The sequence below is a fragment of the Balaenoptera acutorostrata genome, chromosome 1, assembly GCF_949987535.1.
Source record: "Balaenoptera acutorostrata chromosome 1, mBalAcu1.1, whole genome shotgun sequence".
Classification (NCBI taxonomy): domain Eukaryota; kingdom Metazoa; phylum Chordata; class Mammalia; order Artiodactyla; family Balaenopteridae; genus Balaenoptera; species Balaenoptera acutorostrata.
This window is the reverse complement of record NC_080064.1, coordinates 80,560,627-80,576,587: the sequence shown is the minus strand read 5'-3', so window position 1 is coordinate 80,576,587 and position 15,961 is coordinate 80,560,627. Positions and strand designations below refer to the sequence as shown.

Sequence of the window (15,961 nt, the reverse complement as noted above, 5' to 3'; positions counted from 1 at the left end):
TCTCATTTTATCATCAGCTCCATTAAAATCGTTTTGGTGGAAAATCTTAAATCAAAATCTTAAATTGTTGAGGTATTATATTATTGGGGTGAAGAACATGGGCATTGGAGACTGACCTGGATTTGAGATCATCACTTACTAGAAGTGTGACCTTCGATAAATTACTTAATCTTGCCAAATCTCAGTTTTCTTATCGGTAAAATGAAGAACCCTCCCCATAAGTTTGTTGATAGGATTAAATAAGATAATGCATATAATTTAAAGCACAGTGCCTGGAAAGAAGTAAGTGCTTAATAAATATTAGCTATTAAATCAATGACTTTGGAAGGTACAAGGTGAAGGTTCTGGGTCTGGCTCTTTGCTATGCTGGTAGTCAAATGAGGCAAGGGTCCCCAGCCCATTTATTTTCTGAGAGAAGAATGCAGTGCCCCATTTATGCTGGGGAAAGTCCAATGGCAACAGCTACCTCTACCACTCGAATACCTGGCAAGATTTTCTTTCTCTCCATCCTTCAGAGATTGGCATTGCAGACAAGCCCCGCCATGCAAAAATCATGGGGGCAGTTAACCTAAGAAGAATGTAGTATAAACTCTGCATCTTACTCCACCTTGTGACTCATTCTCCACAAATGTCACCTTATTGCCCACAGAGGCATACTTCTATCTGCTAAACTTTTCTCACAACAATCAGTAGGCTGGGCTCTAGAGCTGTTTTTCAGGCAAAAGAACTATTAATTGGATGCAAACCAGAATCCTTAAAAAATGATTGATAGGTGGTTGGTGGATAACAATGTGATGATAGTTTGTTAGGGGAAACTTGGAAGTTCTGGATGTATATTCATGTACAGTCACTGAGGATGACCATAGGAAAATAACAGTGCCTCCATGGCTTGGTCAAGACAGCCTACCAGACTGAATGAGAATTTCTTATGACTTTCTCAGAACTTTGTGCCATCTCGTTTATGAATGATGGAAGCGTTCTGGCGAGATTCCAATTCAGAATGCAGAGTTCTCTCCGTGGGTAAACTTTATATCATCCTGGCATAATCTTTACAGTATATAACACCTAAATCGTATATAAATCTAGTATATAACCTAAGTTTAGTATATAACACCTAAATCTCTACAGTGTGTAACACCTAAATAGAGAGGAGGGCAACACCCTGAGAATTGAGGAAAAGAGACAAGTATAGAATGCAAACATTCTGCTAGAAGCTTAGAAGCAGAGTAAGACATTATTTTCCAGGCTAGGACTGAAGACATAGAAAGACAGAGTGCGTAATCCTGTCTGATCTGTATTTCACGGTAAGGAACCGTCTCCTCTCTGGGCTGCGAGTCTCCCTGTTGCTCACAGGGACATTGCTCCCCGGTCACAGGAGCGGCCATGAGAGCTGGCACAGAGCTCTCGCCCTCACTGCACTTCCCAGATGCCAAGAGGAAACAACACCCTTGTGGAAGGGTGGGAGAAGTAATAATTGTCCAAAGGACGTTCCCCGCTCCCCACCCCCGTGCTGGAGCTTCTTTCCCTTTCTTTTTGAAGAAGCGCGTGTATGACTGATCGCTCAACACGCTGTTGGTTCTGATTGCAGAAAACACACCTTATAAATATATGATAACCATCCTGTAATAGAGGGTGTGACAATTTACTTCACAGTGCGTTTCGGGCTGCTAATTGATCGTTTCAGTCCAGGGACGATTTGGAATAAATTATAGCCATCAAAAGGATATCATTTCTCATTTTCGTGGAAGGATTTCCACGTCCCTTCGCGTTGGTCAGAGAGCCGATTGCACCCGGCAGGCAGAGAGGAGGGGAGGGAGCCGGCTGGAGAAAGGAGGCTGGAGGGGCGGGGAGGGGAGCTGGACGGGGCGGGGCCGGCGGGACCTGGGGGCGGGGCCGGCGGGGCGGGGCGGGGCCGATGGGCGGGGCCGGCGGCGGCGCGCACGCGGCGGCTGCAGGTCCGCGGTCGGACGGTAGAGGCCTCCCTTCCGAGGCGGCGGCGCGGGTGCCACCCGCTGGGGCTCCGCTCCCCCTGCGCGAGCCCGCGCGTCCTTCCCGGCGAGGTCTCTCCGCGGCGCGGCCAGACCCAGTGTGAGTATTCCCCACGCGCTCCCCTCCTCCCGCAGGCGGCAGCGCCTGTTCGTTTGAAGTGAGAGTCTCCGTCGGGCAGAGGGCCCTGCTCGGGGGCGGGGGTGCTCGCGTGAGCGGGATCTCACCTCCCGCTGGAGGCTTCCTCTCAGCGGGACTTCCCCGCGGGAGCGGACGCCGTAACGCGGACCGCCGCTCTCTGAGCTCCGGGAGCGGGAGTAGCGAGGCGGGGAGGCGCCGCGGCGCCGTCGGGGGCTTTGTGTGCAGTTGGGGCCCGCAGCCCCGGTAGCTCTGGTTCTCACGCCGCAACTGCGGAGGGGCGCGTGCGGAGCGTCGCAGCCTCTGAGGGAGCCTCGCCCATCGCCCCCCCCCCCCTAGGAGAGGGCGAGGAGAGGGCGGGCCGGGCCGGTTGGCGCCGCGAGGTGATGCCGGGGTCTCCAGGGCGGCGGGTTACGCGCTGTGGAAGGCGGCGAGAGCGCGGCCTAAAAGCCCTGCGGGGGACGCCGGCGGGAGAGCTCGGCCGAGGCCACTCCGAGCGTACCGGCCCCGGACCCCGCTCCGTTGGGTCGGCTTCCCCAGCCGCCTCGGAGGCCGCCGCGCCCTCGCTTGCATTTCATTTCCCGCAAGGTGTGTGCCGTCGTGTGGTGGTCACGGAGAAGAGAAACCTATCCCTGGATGGGATTCGACTTTGAAAAAACAGTATTTTCCTCCTCCTGTCGCGGGCACTTGCCAGTCTGGCCTTTTCCTCCCCCGCCCCCGAGACTTCCAGGCAACTTTCATTCTCTTCCTAAGTTAGAGCGTGAGAAGGATTGAGGCCCTTCGCCCACACGTAGCAGACCCCCCTATCCGTGTGCTTGAAGTCAGGCTTCGCATGGTGTTCTTCGGTTTTTAGTCTTGTGTTATGCTAATAAATTATGTCAATCTAGGGCACGGATGTTTCCTTGCAGGCGATTTTGACAGCAGTCATCATACCAAGCTATTATGAAGTGTGATGTCAGTCTGGAGGACGGATAATATATAAGCCAGTTCTTGACACGCTATCTTACAAGGAAACATCTGAGACCATCAGTAAGAGGCATTTTAATTCACACACCAAAAATATTTTGTGTTTGGTTGACATCTTTCAAAATGCTGAAAGAGGTAGTAGCATTTATCATTTTGTAGGTATTTATCAAGGTACTCACAAAAGTCCCCATAGGAGGGAGGACGGTTTTGTCTTAGTCCTGTTCTATCACATAAACCAAGGAACAAAGGTGTTATATGTGCTACCAAATAAATAGTGCTTGTAAGCCAGTGATAGAGCTCTATTTATGAGAACAAACATCTTCTAAAACTGGAATAATTGGAAAAGTGAGGTAACTGGTTATGTTTATGCCTCTGTTGTGAAAGATAATCGTCTGCTAGCTTAAATGAGAAACCTTATGCTTTTAGCATAAGTACTGCATGTGTGAAATGATCCATTTAGCTCAGGTATGGAAGTCAGGTAAATTTTCTGTAAAACTCCGGTCTTAATGGTTACTACTTACTCATGGGTATTAAAGACTTTGATTATATCAGGAGTCACATGAAACAAGTGATTAGGTTCAAAAGTATGGCTAGGGTCCTAATGACTGAATTCTGAAATCTAAAGTGATCCAAATCTAAGCAGATGCTTTAGGCTTGATATTATGTAATAGTCAGAAGCTGTATTTACATGGACCAAATCCCGTGGGAGTTAGTTTTACCATGAACTGTGCATGTGTTCACCCAAGGTATGGTTTTCTTTTCCTCCAGTCATTAATTCAATAACTATTTATTCATTATCTGTTACAGGTCCACTTCACTTTGCCATTGAACATGAGCCCTATAGGCATATAATACATAATTGTTGAAATGTAACTAAAATGTGGAAAATATATCTTCTTCTGGCTCAAGGAATATTATTATAAAAGAGTTAAAAACTGACCTTTCATTTATACAAACGGAAAATTGTATTGACTTCTCTCAAGTAGTAAGGTAAGGGAAGAAAAATTAGAAATCAGAAAGTTTTCTCCAGCCTATGCCCTAGTCACAGTACCATATTTTTTTCTCCTTAAGACTTTCAAAGCAAAGTTTAAAGGACCTGCATGATTGAATGGGTTTATGATGTCCTTTTAATAATTTTAGAATATAAAGTTTTCCTTAAAAGGTCTTGCTTCTTATATGGTGTGCTAGACTGGCTTTTGTTATGTGAGTGAAGCATTATAATTTTAGTTAAAGTCAAAACCGCATACCCCTTTTTTTCCCCAACCTGAAGTAAGAATTGCCTACAATTAAGTCAAGAAGACAAACACATTTCAAGTAGTTACAAGTACACCTGTTTAAAATTCATTTTCATTGGCTTGATAAACAAAGAAAAACATCCAAGATGTTTATCTCAATTATTTGTAGTTTCATCCTAAACAATGCCTAGGTCCTTGAATATCAAGACATTTTTGTATGACATCTATAAGATGCACCTAAAGAGTGTAAAATTTTGTGAAGTGCAGTAATGGAAGATGTTAAGAATAATTTTATCCTTAACCCTAATATTGTGCCGTAGGGCCATAACTAAGTAACCAAGATATGACTATAAACTAATATAGTCCACTGTATCAGAACTTACACATACATTTTAGTGTCCTATCCAACTAGTCATCTTGGAAATCTGTCACTTATTGCAGTGATGCTTCCATTGCTGCCATTGTTCAAACCTATTTTGAAGCTCTTCATTTGGGCACTCTTCAGAACCCACAGCACATCTTGTTAAAAAGCCTTGGAGGCAGTAAGTCATCTTCCTTTAAAGACCTTCTGTGCCCTGAAGAGTTAGGTGGGTGATCAAGTCAGGTAATGTAATTTGGGGGTCAAAACAATTGGAAAGACTATTAGATGTCTTTCTTGAGTAGCTTTTAAACTAGTTCTAAAGTCATTACACAAGAATAGTTTGAACATTGGCAGCACCATTGGAGTAAAAGTAGCTGCCAAGGGAAAACTCTTAAGAAAAGTGTGCATTTGGAGCTTGTAGAGTCTCTTTGATTATCAAAGAATTATTAATTTAACAATCATATACGTCTCTACTACATTGGTATGCAGTATAGAGACATCTTACTTCAGAAAACTATATTGTCAAGAATTTGGTTGATCTGGATTTTATGAGAGTTCAGTTTTGCTGCTATGATAAGAAAAGCTGTTAAGTTCTAGAATATGGGCTTGGGTAGGAAAAATCCAAGATGTCATGGGCTAAAATCAGGATTGCCATATATAGTTCTATAGATTTGGTGCTCCACATTCCTTGAAATACAAAGGAATCATACTCAATTAAGAAATCAAACTTAACCTGTGTTCTGTTTAGTGAGCAAGGCATTCACCATTGTCAAAAAAACTCAGTGATCCTTCAACTGTAGGTGAAGTCTAACTTGTGGAATAAAACATTCGTCATTTTTAGTAGATGGTTGTGAATAGAGACCCCAAAGTATATATGTAATGGAACTACTGTGTACTGCTGTAAGCTAACAATATGCTATATGCTGTGCAAAATACAGAATTATGAAACTCCCTCCTCAGTGAATTTAAACTCTTTATGATATTCAAGACCAGAATATGGGAGATGGGGTAGAAAGACACTCAAGGTAAAGAGAGAGGGAGATGGAAAGAGGTAGGTCATGGGGCTTTTGAATCATAATTAGTTGAATTCATCTAAGAGAAGAGTTTAGAAATAGTTTCCAGGGCTTCCCTGGTGGCGCAGTGGTTGAGAATCTGCCTGCCAATGCAGGGGACACGGATTCGAGCCCTGGTCTGGGAAGATCCCACATGCCGCGGAGCAGCTGGGCCCGTGAGCCACAACTGCTGAGCCTGAGCGTCTGGAGCCTCTGCTCCGCAACAAGAGAGGCCGCGACGGTGAGAGGCCCGCACACCGCGATGAAGAGTGGCCTCCACTCGCCGCAACTGGAGAAAGCCCTCACACAGAAATGAAGACCCAACACAGCCAAAAATAAACATAATAAATAAATAATAAATAAAAAATTAAAAAAAAAAAGAAATAGTTTCCAAAAACCACCAGCAAATAATTTAAAATCTGAGGGAATAATTCAAATTCAGCTCCAGCTGAGACTATATGGAGAACCAAGAAAAGCAGAAAGAATGTAATTAGCTGAGTAGCAATTTTTCTAAGAATTCAGGTCTAATACCTTTAGTATTATATAGAGGGCCACAGGATCATTAGTGATTAGCAGGGATCCAGGCTATAATGATCAGGAGAGATCAAGGCCAGAGGACAAAGATGAAAGAGCCTTCCTGCTTAAACTGAATGTTGCAAATGCTGATGCACTTACAGAGGGAAGGTCAGCTAGCAGACAAAGAAATAGGGCAACAGTCCCAAATCATCAAATATATTCCTCTCTTTCACCCCACAGTTAGATTGGATATGGAGATTAACCAAGTTTGAGCTGAGACAAAAAGAATATCCTTATTTCACCCATTTATAAGATCTGGAACTTTGAGTTTTGTCTGCTTTGATGAGTTTGATTATTGCTCAGAAATTAGGGAAGGGGACCTGCTGGGCCCAGAATATCAGAGTTACATACCCAACTAAAAGGTCAGTGAACAAGGTGGACAGATCCAATTCCAGGTCTTTTCTGGGGAAAAGACTGTTTGTCTGTTAGCAGATAAAATGGCTCCTCAATTATATGTTACAAGTATAAGGCAGTGTCAGGTACCCAGCACATCCTCAATAAATAATGACAATTGTGGAAAAACAAGTAGCAGTGATGTTAGCCTTTCTTTTGGAATGGGTAGCCCAACCATTGCACCTGCTCATAGTCTATAGATTTAAGAACCATCCAAATATTTCTTAATTTGAATCTAAATATTAAATTTTGTATATAGTGTTTATAGCTTCAGGATTAGGGTGGGGGAACTCTTAGTATGGCCAGGTAGTTATAATAGAAGTCTGGTTGGTATAGCTTGAGGCCCATCTCTTTCAGATAGAAAGGTTCCTGGTTTTGGATTTACAGAATTCACACGTGGATCCAGAATATAGAAGTGGCAGGAAATTGCCCTGAGAACTGGGAAAGTATCCTTGACTAGGAGTGGGGACTAGGTTTATCATGTACCAATTGTGTTACTTGAAGCAAATCATAGTTTTCTCATAGGCAAAATGTATATAATACATTTACTTCAAGGGGTAGTTTTGAGCCTTGTCTGAGATGAAATAAATGGAACGACTTGGTTTATTAAGTGCTGTGCATGTGCAAGCTTTTGTGTGCCACAACATGGGTTTTGTAGGTGAAGGTAAGGGTTGTAGCCCTTGAGCTGTCCAGATATTTAAACCAAAATATAAATGAAGATGGAAATCTATCTTTGGGAATTTAGGAGAATAGACTAGTTTTCGCATGGGTACTAGAGACAAGTCATCATATAGTCATTATTCTCCCTTTCTCGAATTCATAGGAAGTACCCTGTTACCATTGCAAGAATTTTTTTTTAACGTTTCCTGAAGACCTGTGGGAAATAAAGAAACCTGTTAGCTTGCTTAATACTATCAGGTCCAGGTCTTTAGCATTGGCACTGAAGGCACAATCTCCATGTGGGGAAAAGTAGCCAGGCTTCCAGGCCTTGATTCTTGTACTCTCAGAAGTTCTTATCTTAGAGATTTTATTAATCCCCATTGCCACCTACATGTCTTGGAACAAGAAGCTAGATGGAGTTCCACGTATTGGCTTAATTGGTCAGCTGTGAACATTTTTTTTTTGCAGTTGTTATTCTTCCCACGGCAACAACCCATTTTTGCTGCAGAGACTGCAAGACCTCCCAGCCCTTGCAGGCCATTAAAAAAATTAACACTTGTATCTTTCATTTTCCCCTACTTTCCTCTGTGTATTTGAAAGGTAGAGGCTGCTTGGGGCAGGGTAATCCACCTCTCTATCTCAGAGAAACACCAGTACAGATACAGACAGTGGTGTTATTGGCTCCCACCAACAGGGGGCATGGTTCCTAGAGAGGAGGGGAGAATGGAAGGGGTGGTCTGGGATGTATACACTCATCCTTTCTTCTGTTGAGTTTCAGAGGCTATCCTGCTGAAGAGGAAAACAGTGCCCTTGTCTTAAGTCATGGTTAGAGGATATTTTCTAGAGGTTTGTTGAGTATCCTCCACACAGTGACACTTCATAAATTCACGTTGTGTAAGACAGACTGTATTTGAGCCAGTACAATGTGTTGGCTAAGGAGAAAGGGACATTTGATTCAGACAGTCTGTGTTTGAATATCACATCTGCTACTTACTTGCTGAGTGGCTTGGGCAAGTTTCTTAATCCCTCTGAGCCCCAGTTTATCTGCAAAATGGCAATAATAACAGTGTCTATTTTTTAGGATTGTTGTGCGTGAGGGTGCTCAACAAATGGAAGCTATTATTAGGCTCTGGAGAGTGAGCGAGGAATATAAAGAAATATAGGGCGAATTTCCCTCTTCAAGGAGCTTACTGTATGGTTGGAAGGGACTGATTAAATGAAAACTGACATAATAGTACAGGGCAGAGAATAGGAGTGCCAAGTAAGAGCTGCAGATAATGAATGGTTTCAGCAGTCTGCCAAGGACTAGGATGGTAGTGAAAGATTTCAAGATAGAGGTGGGAATTTCTCTCTGGGATTTGCAGGCTGGGTGGGATTCAGATATGTGTACTGGAGTTGAGAAGGCATTCCAGATGGCAAGGAGAAGGAGTGATTAGAACACACAGTACAGCAGGGGTGAGAGTATGCCAAATGGAAAGTAATCCAGTTTTTAAGTCAGATAGGTAAGCATAAGAATCCTGTCTCTGCTGTGAGATCTTGGTTGGACAAGTACCTTAATTTCTTTAGTCTCAGTTTCTACAGCCCTAAAATGGGTATAATCATATCTCATTAAATTGAAGGGAAATGAGGTAATGTTTGTAATGCCTAACATGGTGCCTGGCACCTCACAAGTGTTCAATAAAATGAAGATAATTCATGTGGTGTTTTCAGGGGACAGTGGGGGAGCTGTCTTCCTGAAGAGCTGTCTTGCCTGGTGTAGGCTAGTAGTGTAAAACAAAGCAGAAACAGCCAGTTAGTGCCTTCAGGGGGAGTGGAGAGGAGGCTTAAAGGCCAGTTTAAGGAGCTGGGTGGGGCTGTTATAGGCTATCAGAGCTATCAAGGTTTTTGAGTAAAGCCGGGGTTTAAGAGAAATTAATCTCAAGGCACTGGGCAGGCTGTTTTGGAGGAAGGAAGAAACTCACTCATGCATGTGTAAACTGATAAGGGTCTAGATTAGGATAGTGGCAAGGTTACCAGACCTGGTTGGTGTGGTCTCTTTAAAGTTTCTTTTGTAAAAGGAGCTTAGGGCTCAGCAGTGTGGAGTGAGGGAATGTTTTGTTTTGTTTGTAGACTCCTTAATATTTAGTGTCAGTTGTCCAGAATAAAATTAGTATAGATCCACAACTTTGGAAAATAGAACTCACTCAATATCCAGGGACTATAAAAGGTGGGAAGTAATTTTAATGCTAAATAAACCCTAGAACTTGCTTCAGCTTATAAAATAGCCTCTTTTAAAACTCCTTTCCCCTTCCTGTTAATGCACACGAGTGTGTGCCTATCACTGGTTTTCTGGAAGGCACGGTATAGATCATTTATAGTTGTTTGGAGTTTGAGGTTAGGATTGTTAGTACCAAGTGGCATTGGGTCAAATGGGGAGGATGTTGCCAGCAAAGTGGTAATTTGATGACTTTATTTATTTGGTGACAGTGTGATTTGGATGAGAAAATACTGTCTTCTCCCTGGGGTTTAGAAGTGATTTAATTAAAAACACAAACCTAGGAAATGGTTTTGGATACTAGGGAATTCATTTATAGTCTCTCATTCTCTCCTCACCACTCTTTTTTCTGTCCCTAGTATTGAAATGGGAGAATACATGGTAGATAATTGTATTTCTAAAGAAAGTCACACTGATTATATGGACACCCGTTTTTAAAATGTGAGGAAACTGAAACTGCCTATTGTTCAGCCGTGGGCCTTAAACATATTAAGTAGGAAAGGATAACTGACCTACTACTGATTTCCTGAATTTTGCTGTTCTGTCGTTTGGCTGTAAGGGCGACGTGGTGCTGATAGCTCTGGGGTATCTGGGGTGTCTCAATAGTTAATTGTGGCTATCTCTGCCTGCCTCAGAAGGAGGGTACATGAGTAAGGGGACTGTGTGCGCTGGTTGACCAACACAGGAAGGAGCTCAGTGACACAGGGAAAGGCAGGCCCTGTGAGGTTAGAGGCAAAGCAGACTGTCCTGTTGCTTCTGAGCAGAGGCAGGGAGTGTATTTCATTTCTCATCTCCTGAGTTTATTGAAATCATCTGCTGGGGTGGGAGGGGGCAGAAAGCAAGCCTGATGTTGTAAAGCTGATGAAGATGCCAGCAAGCAGGTTATATCCGGCTCTTGGCACTCCTCTTCACTCCAGCCTGGAAACAAGACTGCATGAGAAACCTGTTTCAAGAGAAGGAAGGGGAGAAAGCAAGAGACATCTCCCTACTTTTTAATGAAAGATTTTTTTAGTATATATTAATTTTGGATTTCTGGTGTCCATTCTACCCTAAGAGACCATCCAAAGTAGCTCCTGGCTGAAACCCCGGCGAGGAGAGGTTCAGACCAGGGACAGGTGGCATTGGGCAGAGGGTCTCCAGGGTACTCTTGGCATTAATTTGCTGAAAAGAGCCTCATCAGAGACCAGGTCTCCCCTCCTGCATGGGTGGCGGACATTAGGCCTCGGAGAGGGCCTCCATGCAGATTTCAGCTTTGCCCCCTCCTCCAAACCCTCTGCCTTGTGCTCCTGCAGCGGGACCTCTCTCTCCCTCTTCCCCCTTTTTTCAATTAAATGAATTAATTACCAGGCATTTAACTTTTTGCCAGACTCTTTCATTATGCCCAGAGTTGTTGCTGAGCGGCAGAGGAAGTAATAACATTCGCAGTGAGGGGCAAATCCTGTTAATGAACAAATTAAAGTTCAAACAGTGATTCAAGTTCACAACCTCTCTGTGGCTCTTCTCTTTAATAAGAGTTATACATGTTACTTTCCTGGCTCTTTTCTCCCTTTTATTACTTTTTAAGCTTTTCATCAACACTGCTGGGGCATATTTGAGGCTCCCAACCTTTCAGCCCTGACAAGGACTCGAGCAGTTATAATCCCATCTTAATTTGGCAACTTTTGTAAAACACATAAAGGGCCCAGAGTCACCTTTGGTCGCCAGGGCCTCGGGTGACCGACCCTCTAGCTTCCTCCCGACGCCAGGGCTTCTTGGGCCGCTCTTCTCGATCTGGTGTTCATTCCTCTGCTGCACTCAGAGTCGGCTGACTCAGCTCCCCGCCGCGAGGCACTGCCCGCAGGGTGGGGCCGACAAGTGTCCAAGCCCTTGCCTCTCTGCCTTCCCTCTCCAGTCAGCCTCTCCACACGCAGATGCCAGCGCTTGGAGGAAGGGGAAGTGGTGAGGAGGGGGAGGAGCCTCTAGACTAAAAGCTGGGAACCTCTAAGGAGAAAGGAGTTTGGGGTAGGAAGGATGCCTGACCCCCCATTACCAAATGCCGCTAGCCTCGGGGAGGGGGCCTCGCCTGGAATGGCACAGGAAGGCCCAAGGCTTCTTAGCCCTTGACTGGAGCGGCCAGGCCTGGTGAGAAGGAGCCGGGAAGGTGTCAGGTGCCCGCTTACTTCTTCCTGCTCTGTTTTTTACGAAATGTGGATTGCGTGGGGGTGATCTCCACGTCCGCGCCTGGCTTCTCACCACCATCCCCTGAGCGTAGATTGATATGATCACCATGACAACTGCAATCTAGGAGCATACGCATAATAGAGATGAAATAGACAAAAGATTAGCATGCCATGAAAAGTACAATAAGTTTCTTATTTAGCATTTAGATAACTGTCTTTCCTCCGGAGCAAGCTTCAAAGTTGAAGCCAGTTTAGACCAAGAGGATTAATTCTTTCTCCCGCATGCTTCATTGAATCTCTCATTACCAAACTTTGTCTGTACTGATGTAAGATTTGATTGAAGATTAGAGCATTTAGCAAATCTTGCTTTTCTGCATGTATCAGGTCCTTTCAAGCAGGGATCGAGGTGCCCAGTGGTCAATACCCTTACTTTTATCCAGTGTCTGCTTCATTTAAACTTAATCAACTCCATCAGTGAACTGGAACAGGGAAACGTCCCAGTGGTAAGAATGTTGTGCTTTTGTGGGATAATTCTTTGCTCTTTCCCGATCTGTTGGCGTTAAACCTAAAATTGCACTATGATGAACTTTTTTTTTTTAATCAATATGATAATGACAATTGGGCCTGAATGCTCTGGTAGGACTTAGAGTAGAGCAGGATCTGGCCTCCATTACCAAAACAACTTCGGTCCTGCGATAGTCCGCCACCTTTTGTGTGGCTTTAATACCTTTTCTTCCCTGACATTGAATATTGCTCAAGCTGGAAAATGATGCATCTTGTAGGGAAGGCTCATATGTCACAGCCAGAAAGTGAAGCAGACCGATTGGTTGTGTGAATTATCTGACTTGCTGCAGTGAATTATTTGCACTGTTTCCTTACCTAGTCAACAAGTTCCTGAGGTATAGTAGAGATCAATCAAAACTGACAGTCTGCGTGTGAAAGCTTTACTGTGTAAATCTGGCGCACTCATCCTGGCCATGCCGGCCCTGGCATCTGTATATCATTTTTATACTGCTACCAGTAGAGCAATTTCAAAAGTATTTGCAAGGAAAATGCGTGTCCCCATCTGTTCCTGGAAGCATAAATGTGCCACCTTCAGAGGGTTTTCACTGGTAATCATATCTTTAATGATCAACAGACTAGTGATATATACTTTTCCATAAAATGGGGTTTTCTTTACTTTATTGTGATTGGCTAGAATAAATAGCTTTTCCATATGTTAGAGAGATAAAATATAAGATTAGCAGAGGTCGTTTGTTAGATAGTAAACAAAAGAAACAATTCATTCCAAATAATCTTTGAAAAGAAGCAATGACAAAATTAAGTTGCAGCAACAGAGCATCTGGGGCCCTACATCAGAAAACAGACCTTGCTCCTCCTTGGAAAAGGAGCCATTTAAGAGCAGAGGCAGGGAGGGAAGGACCAGGGTAAGGAGGAGAGGCTAGACTAATACTTGTTTATTTCTGTTTTAAGGTTGTATCTCTTTTCCCTGACCCACTATTTGCCTGCCCTCACTGAAGCGCCCTGGGTAAGTTGGTGCGTGATGTGTTCAGAAAGCAGGAAAGTGCTACCCCGCTGAATTTCTCTTCAGGCCTACAGGGAATGGGGATTGTGTTCGTGTACTTTAAAAGTTGGCTTCCTCCTTGGGATATGCTCTTCTCCCATAGAAAAGGGTGACCATGGAGGGCAGGCAGAGTACTGGCCTTTGAAATTCCAAAGCCATGCAGAAGGTACCTCAAGATTACCAAAACTGCCAGAAACCCCCCAGGAAGTGTTCTTAGTGATCTAATCCCACCTGTTGTGTAGGTTACAGTCAGGCCCTGACCACTATCTCTCGCCTACCCACACACATATACTCACATGAGTATTCTCCGCACTTAGAGTCCAAGAGCACTGCCCCCCCCCTCCTTTTTTCAGATGCAGACACTCCTAGTTCTTGGCAAAATTTGGAAGCTTCTCCTCCAGGATCTCTGTCCAGACGTTGCAACTACCTGCTCAGGAATTTCCAATTCTATTTTGTTTCCAGTCAGAGAGAACCTCCTGTTTTGCAAAGGACTGACATTAGTTGCAGGACATCTGAATCTAAACAATGCCTTCAGCCTTTGAGCTCTCTAGAAAATAGGTGTAGAGCTATTTAGACCTGTTTTCTACAAGTCAGGCATTGAGAATGAGACGTTGAGGTGGAGGGGATGTTCTCTCTACGCATTGAGAACAGGACCAGTTAGCAGATTAACCTTAGGCTGGTTCTTTACTCTTTACAATTATGTATTGTTATTGACTTTTTTCCCCCTTGGGATAATGGGAGAAAAGCTCCGTCTTTTCTGTATATCTTACCCCCCACCTCATATTCCACAGAATTTCTTGCTCTCTCCAAATGCCTACTTCTCTCACTGCAGCAGGAGTGTGTGGGTGTTAGTTCCAAAGTGGGAAATGTAGTCTTCAGGCTGGTCCCAAGCAGAAAGTCTCTCTTAGCATCTTAAACCTAACTTGTGTTCATTTCCTGGCCCCAGTGAGGTTTGGGAACAACTGGCAGGACAGTAGGAAAACAGCCTACCCCAAATCTATGGCCAGAGGAAAACAGAAAAGCCACTGTCAAAAGATTTTCTTTTAAAATTTCCCCTTAATTTTAGAAATCAGTCTTATAGGCTGGGTTGCACGTAGACAGTCATAGACTATATAAAAGATCTACATATAGATCACACTTTGCCTGATCTGAAACCAGATTTACTATAGTATTGCAATTAAGATTAAAAGAAAGGGAAGTCACACTTGTGGTTTCCACACTGCATTGTGATACACTGCAGATCTTGTCTTCAGTGAATTTGCCTGCCACAAGGAAATTCTGGCATGTGTAGTGTATGAGACATATTTTACACTCTATTTAGAAAATTGTATTTCCTGATTTCTGTGTATTTTAGTTTGAAACCCATTTTGCATTGAATTTCTATGTTGTTTTCATAAAATGAAAGGAAGTAAAAAACCTCACCAACTGATTTTGTGTGGAAGAAATAAATCTGTGATGTTTGCTCCTTCCCTTGTCCAGGAGGACGAGGCTGTCACTACTACAGTTGGGATATTTCCCACTCCATGCTCTTGTGCCCAGGGGTCCTGTCTAACCCACAGGACTGCCAGGAACACTGCCATCCACACCAGAGTAGAAGACGTCTGCAGGGGCTCATGTTGGCTGAGGCTCTGAATCACAGAACTGCAAGCATACGAGGTTTTCCTAAACCTGGACTGGAGAGCCATTTGCAGCACATAGTGCTTTGCTGCTTCAAATCCACAGACCCTGTACACATGCACATCCATAGCAGAGATGGAAGTCTTGGCAACTATAGGACAAGGATTTAAAAATTTAAAAACAAACACACCATGTTCAGGGTGAAAATTACCTGCACCGACAATGCTGTCTCTTTCCTTCCACAGTCTCACTGCTACCAAGCAGCCTCATCAGTCTGGGGTTATTTCACTGAAGATGTACTTAATTCCAGATAAACTACTGGGTGTCTATATGTAACAATCTTTTTTGTTAACCAATTTTATGAAAACAAAAAACCCTCCCATCTTAGAAGAAAATATTGAACCTAAAACTCTAATTCAAATATTTGAAAACATATGGGCATATTCTGCTGCATGATTGTAATATGCTTAAGTATGTAATAGTAATTGTTTTTTAAATGCCCCTTAACAGGACAGAGATGGGCAGGCAGTATGGTGTTTTAGAAAGAAATTCAGTTTTTTAGAATAAGCCTAAGAAAATGACTCTTTTGATTATGGAAAATAAACTCAATTGATAGGACAAAATGAACTTTTAAAATTTAGTATTGATTAACAATCCTTAAGTTAAATTACTGATAAAACACCACCTGGATCTTAAAAATGCCAAGGTGTTTAAAGTTATCAGAAAATGAAAATTTGGGGGGAACTGACTTTTTTTGTTATCCTTGACTCTAAACAGAATGAAGCAATACTTTCTGTCACTCTTGGCATTTATTGGGGATTTTCATCTTCTTAAGGAAATAGCAGGCAAGCAGCTTGCCTCAGTCTAAAGAACGGTATTAATGGGCAGAATTTTTACAGTTACCCTTGTCTGTGAACACCGTTAAGGGGTGTGTTTTAATTTGTGGTCAGAACAACTGGGTTAAGATCTGGAGAAGACACTGAATTTTCCCTATGGGGGA

The 15,961-nt window shown here is 43.5% G+C and overlaps 1 long non-coding RNA gene across 2 annotated transcripts in view; it reads left to right on the top strand.

Annotated features, from left to right (window-relative positions):
- The first annotated feature begins 1,972 nt into the window (after positions 1–1,972).
- The window catches only part of LOC103020110 (uncharacterized), a 21,924-nt gene continuing 7,935 nt past the window's right edge, over positions 1,973–15,961 (top strand). Inside the window, exons 1-4 of one of the 2 annotated variants that reach the window (XR_450488.2) lie at positions 1,985–2,088; positions 3,033–3,153; positions 3,898–4,080; positions 13,254–13,308. This is a non-coding gene — a long non-coding RNA (uncharacterized LOC103020110). Of the gene's footprint in view, positions 2,089–3,032; positions 3,154–3,897; positions 4,081–13,253; positions 13,309–15,961 lie in introns of both variants that reach the window. The other variant, XR_009006316.1, reaches the window with a different exon arrangement.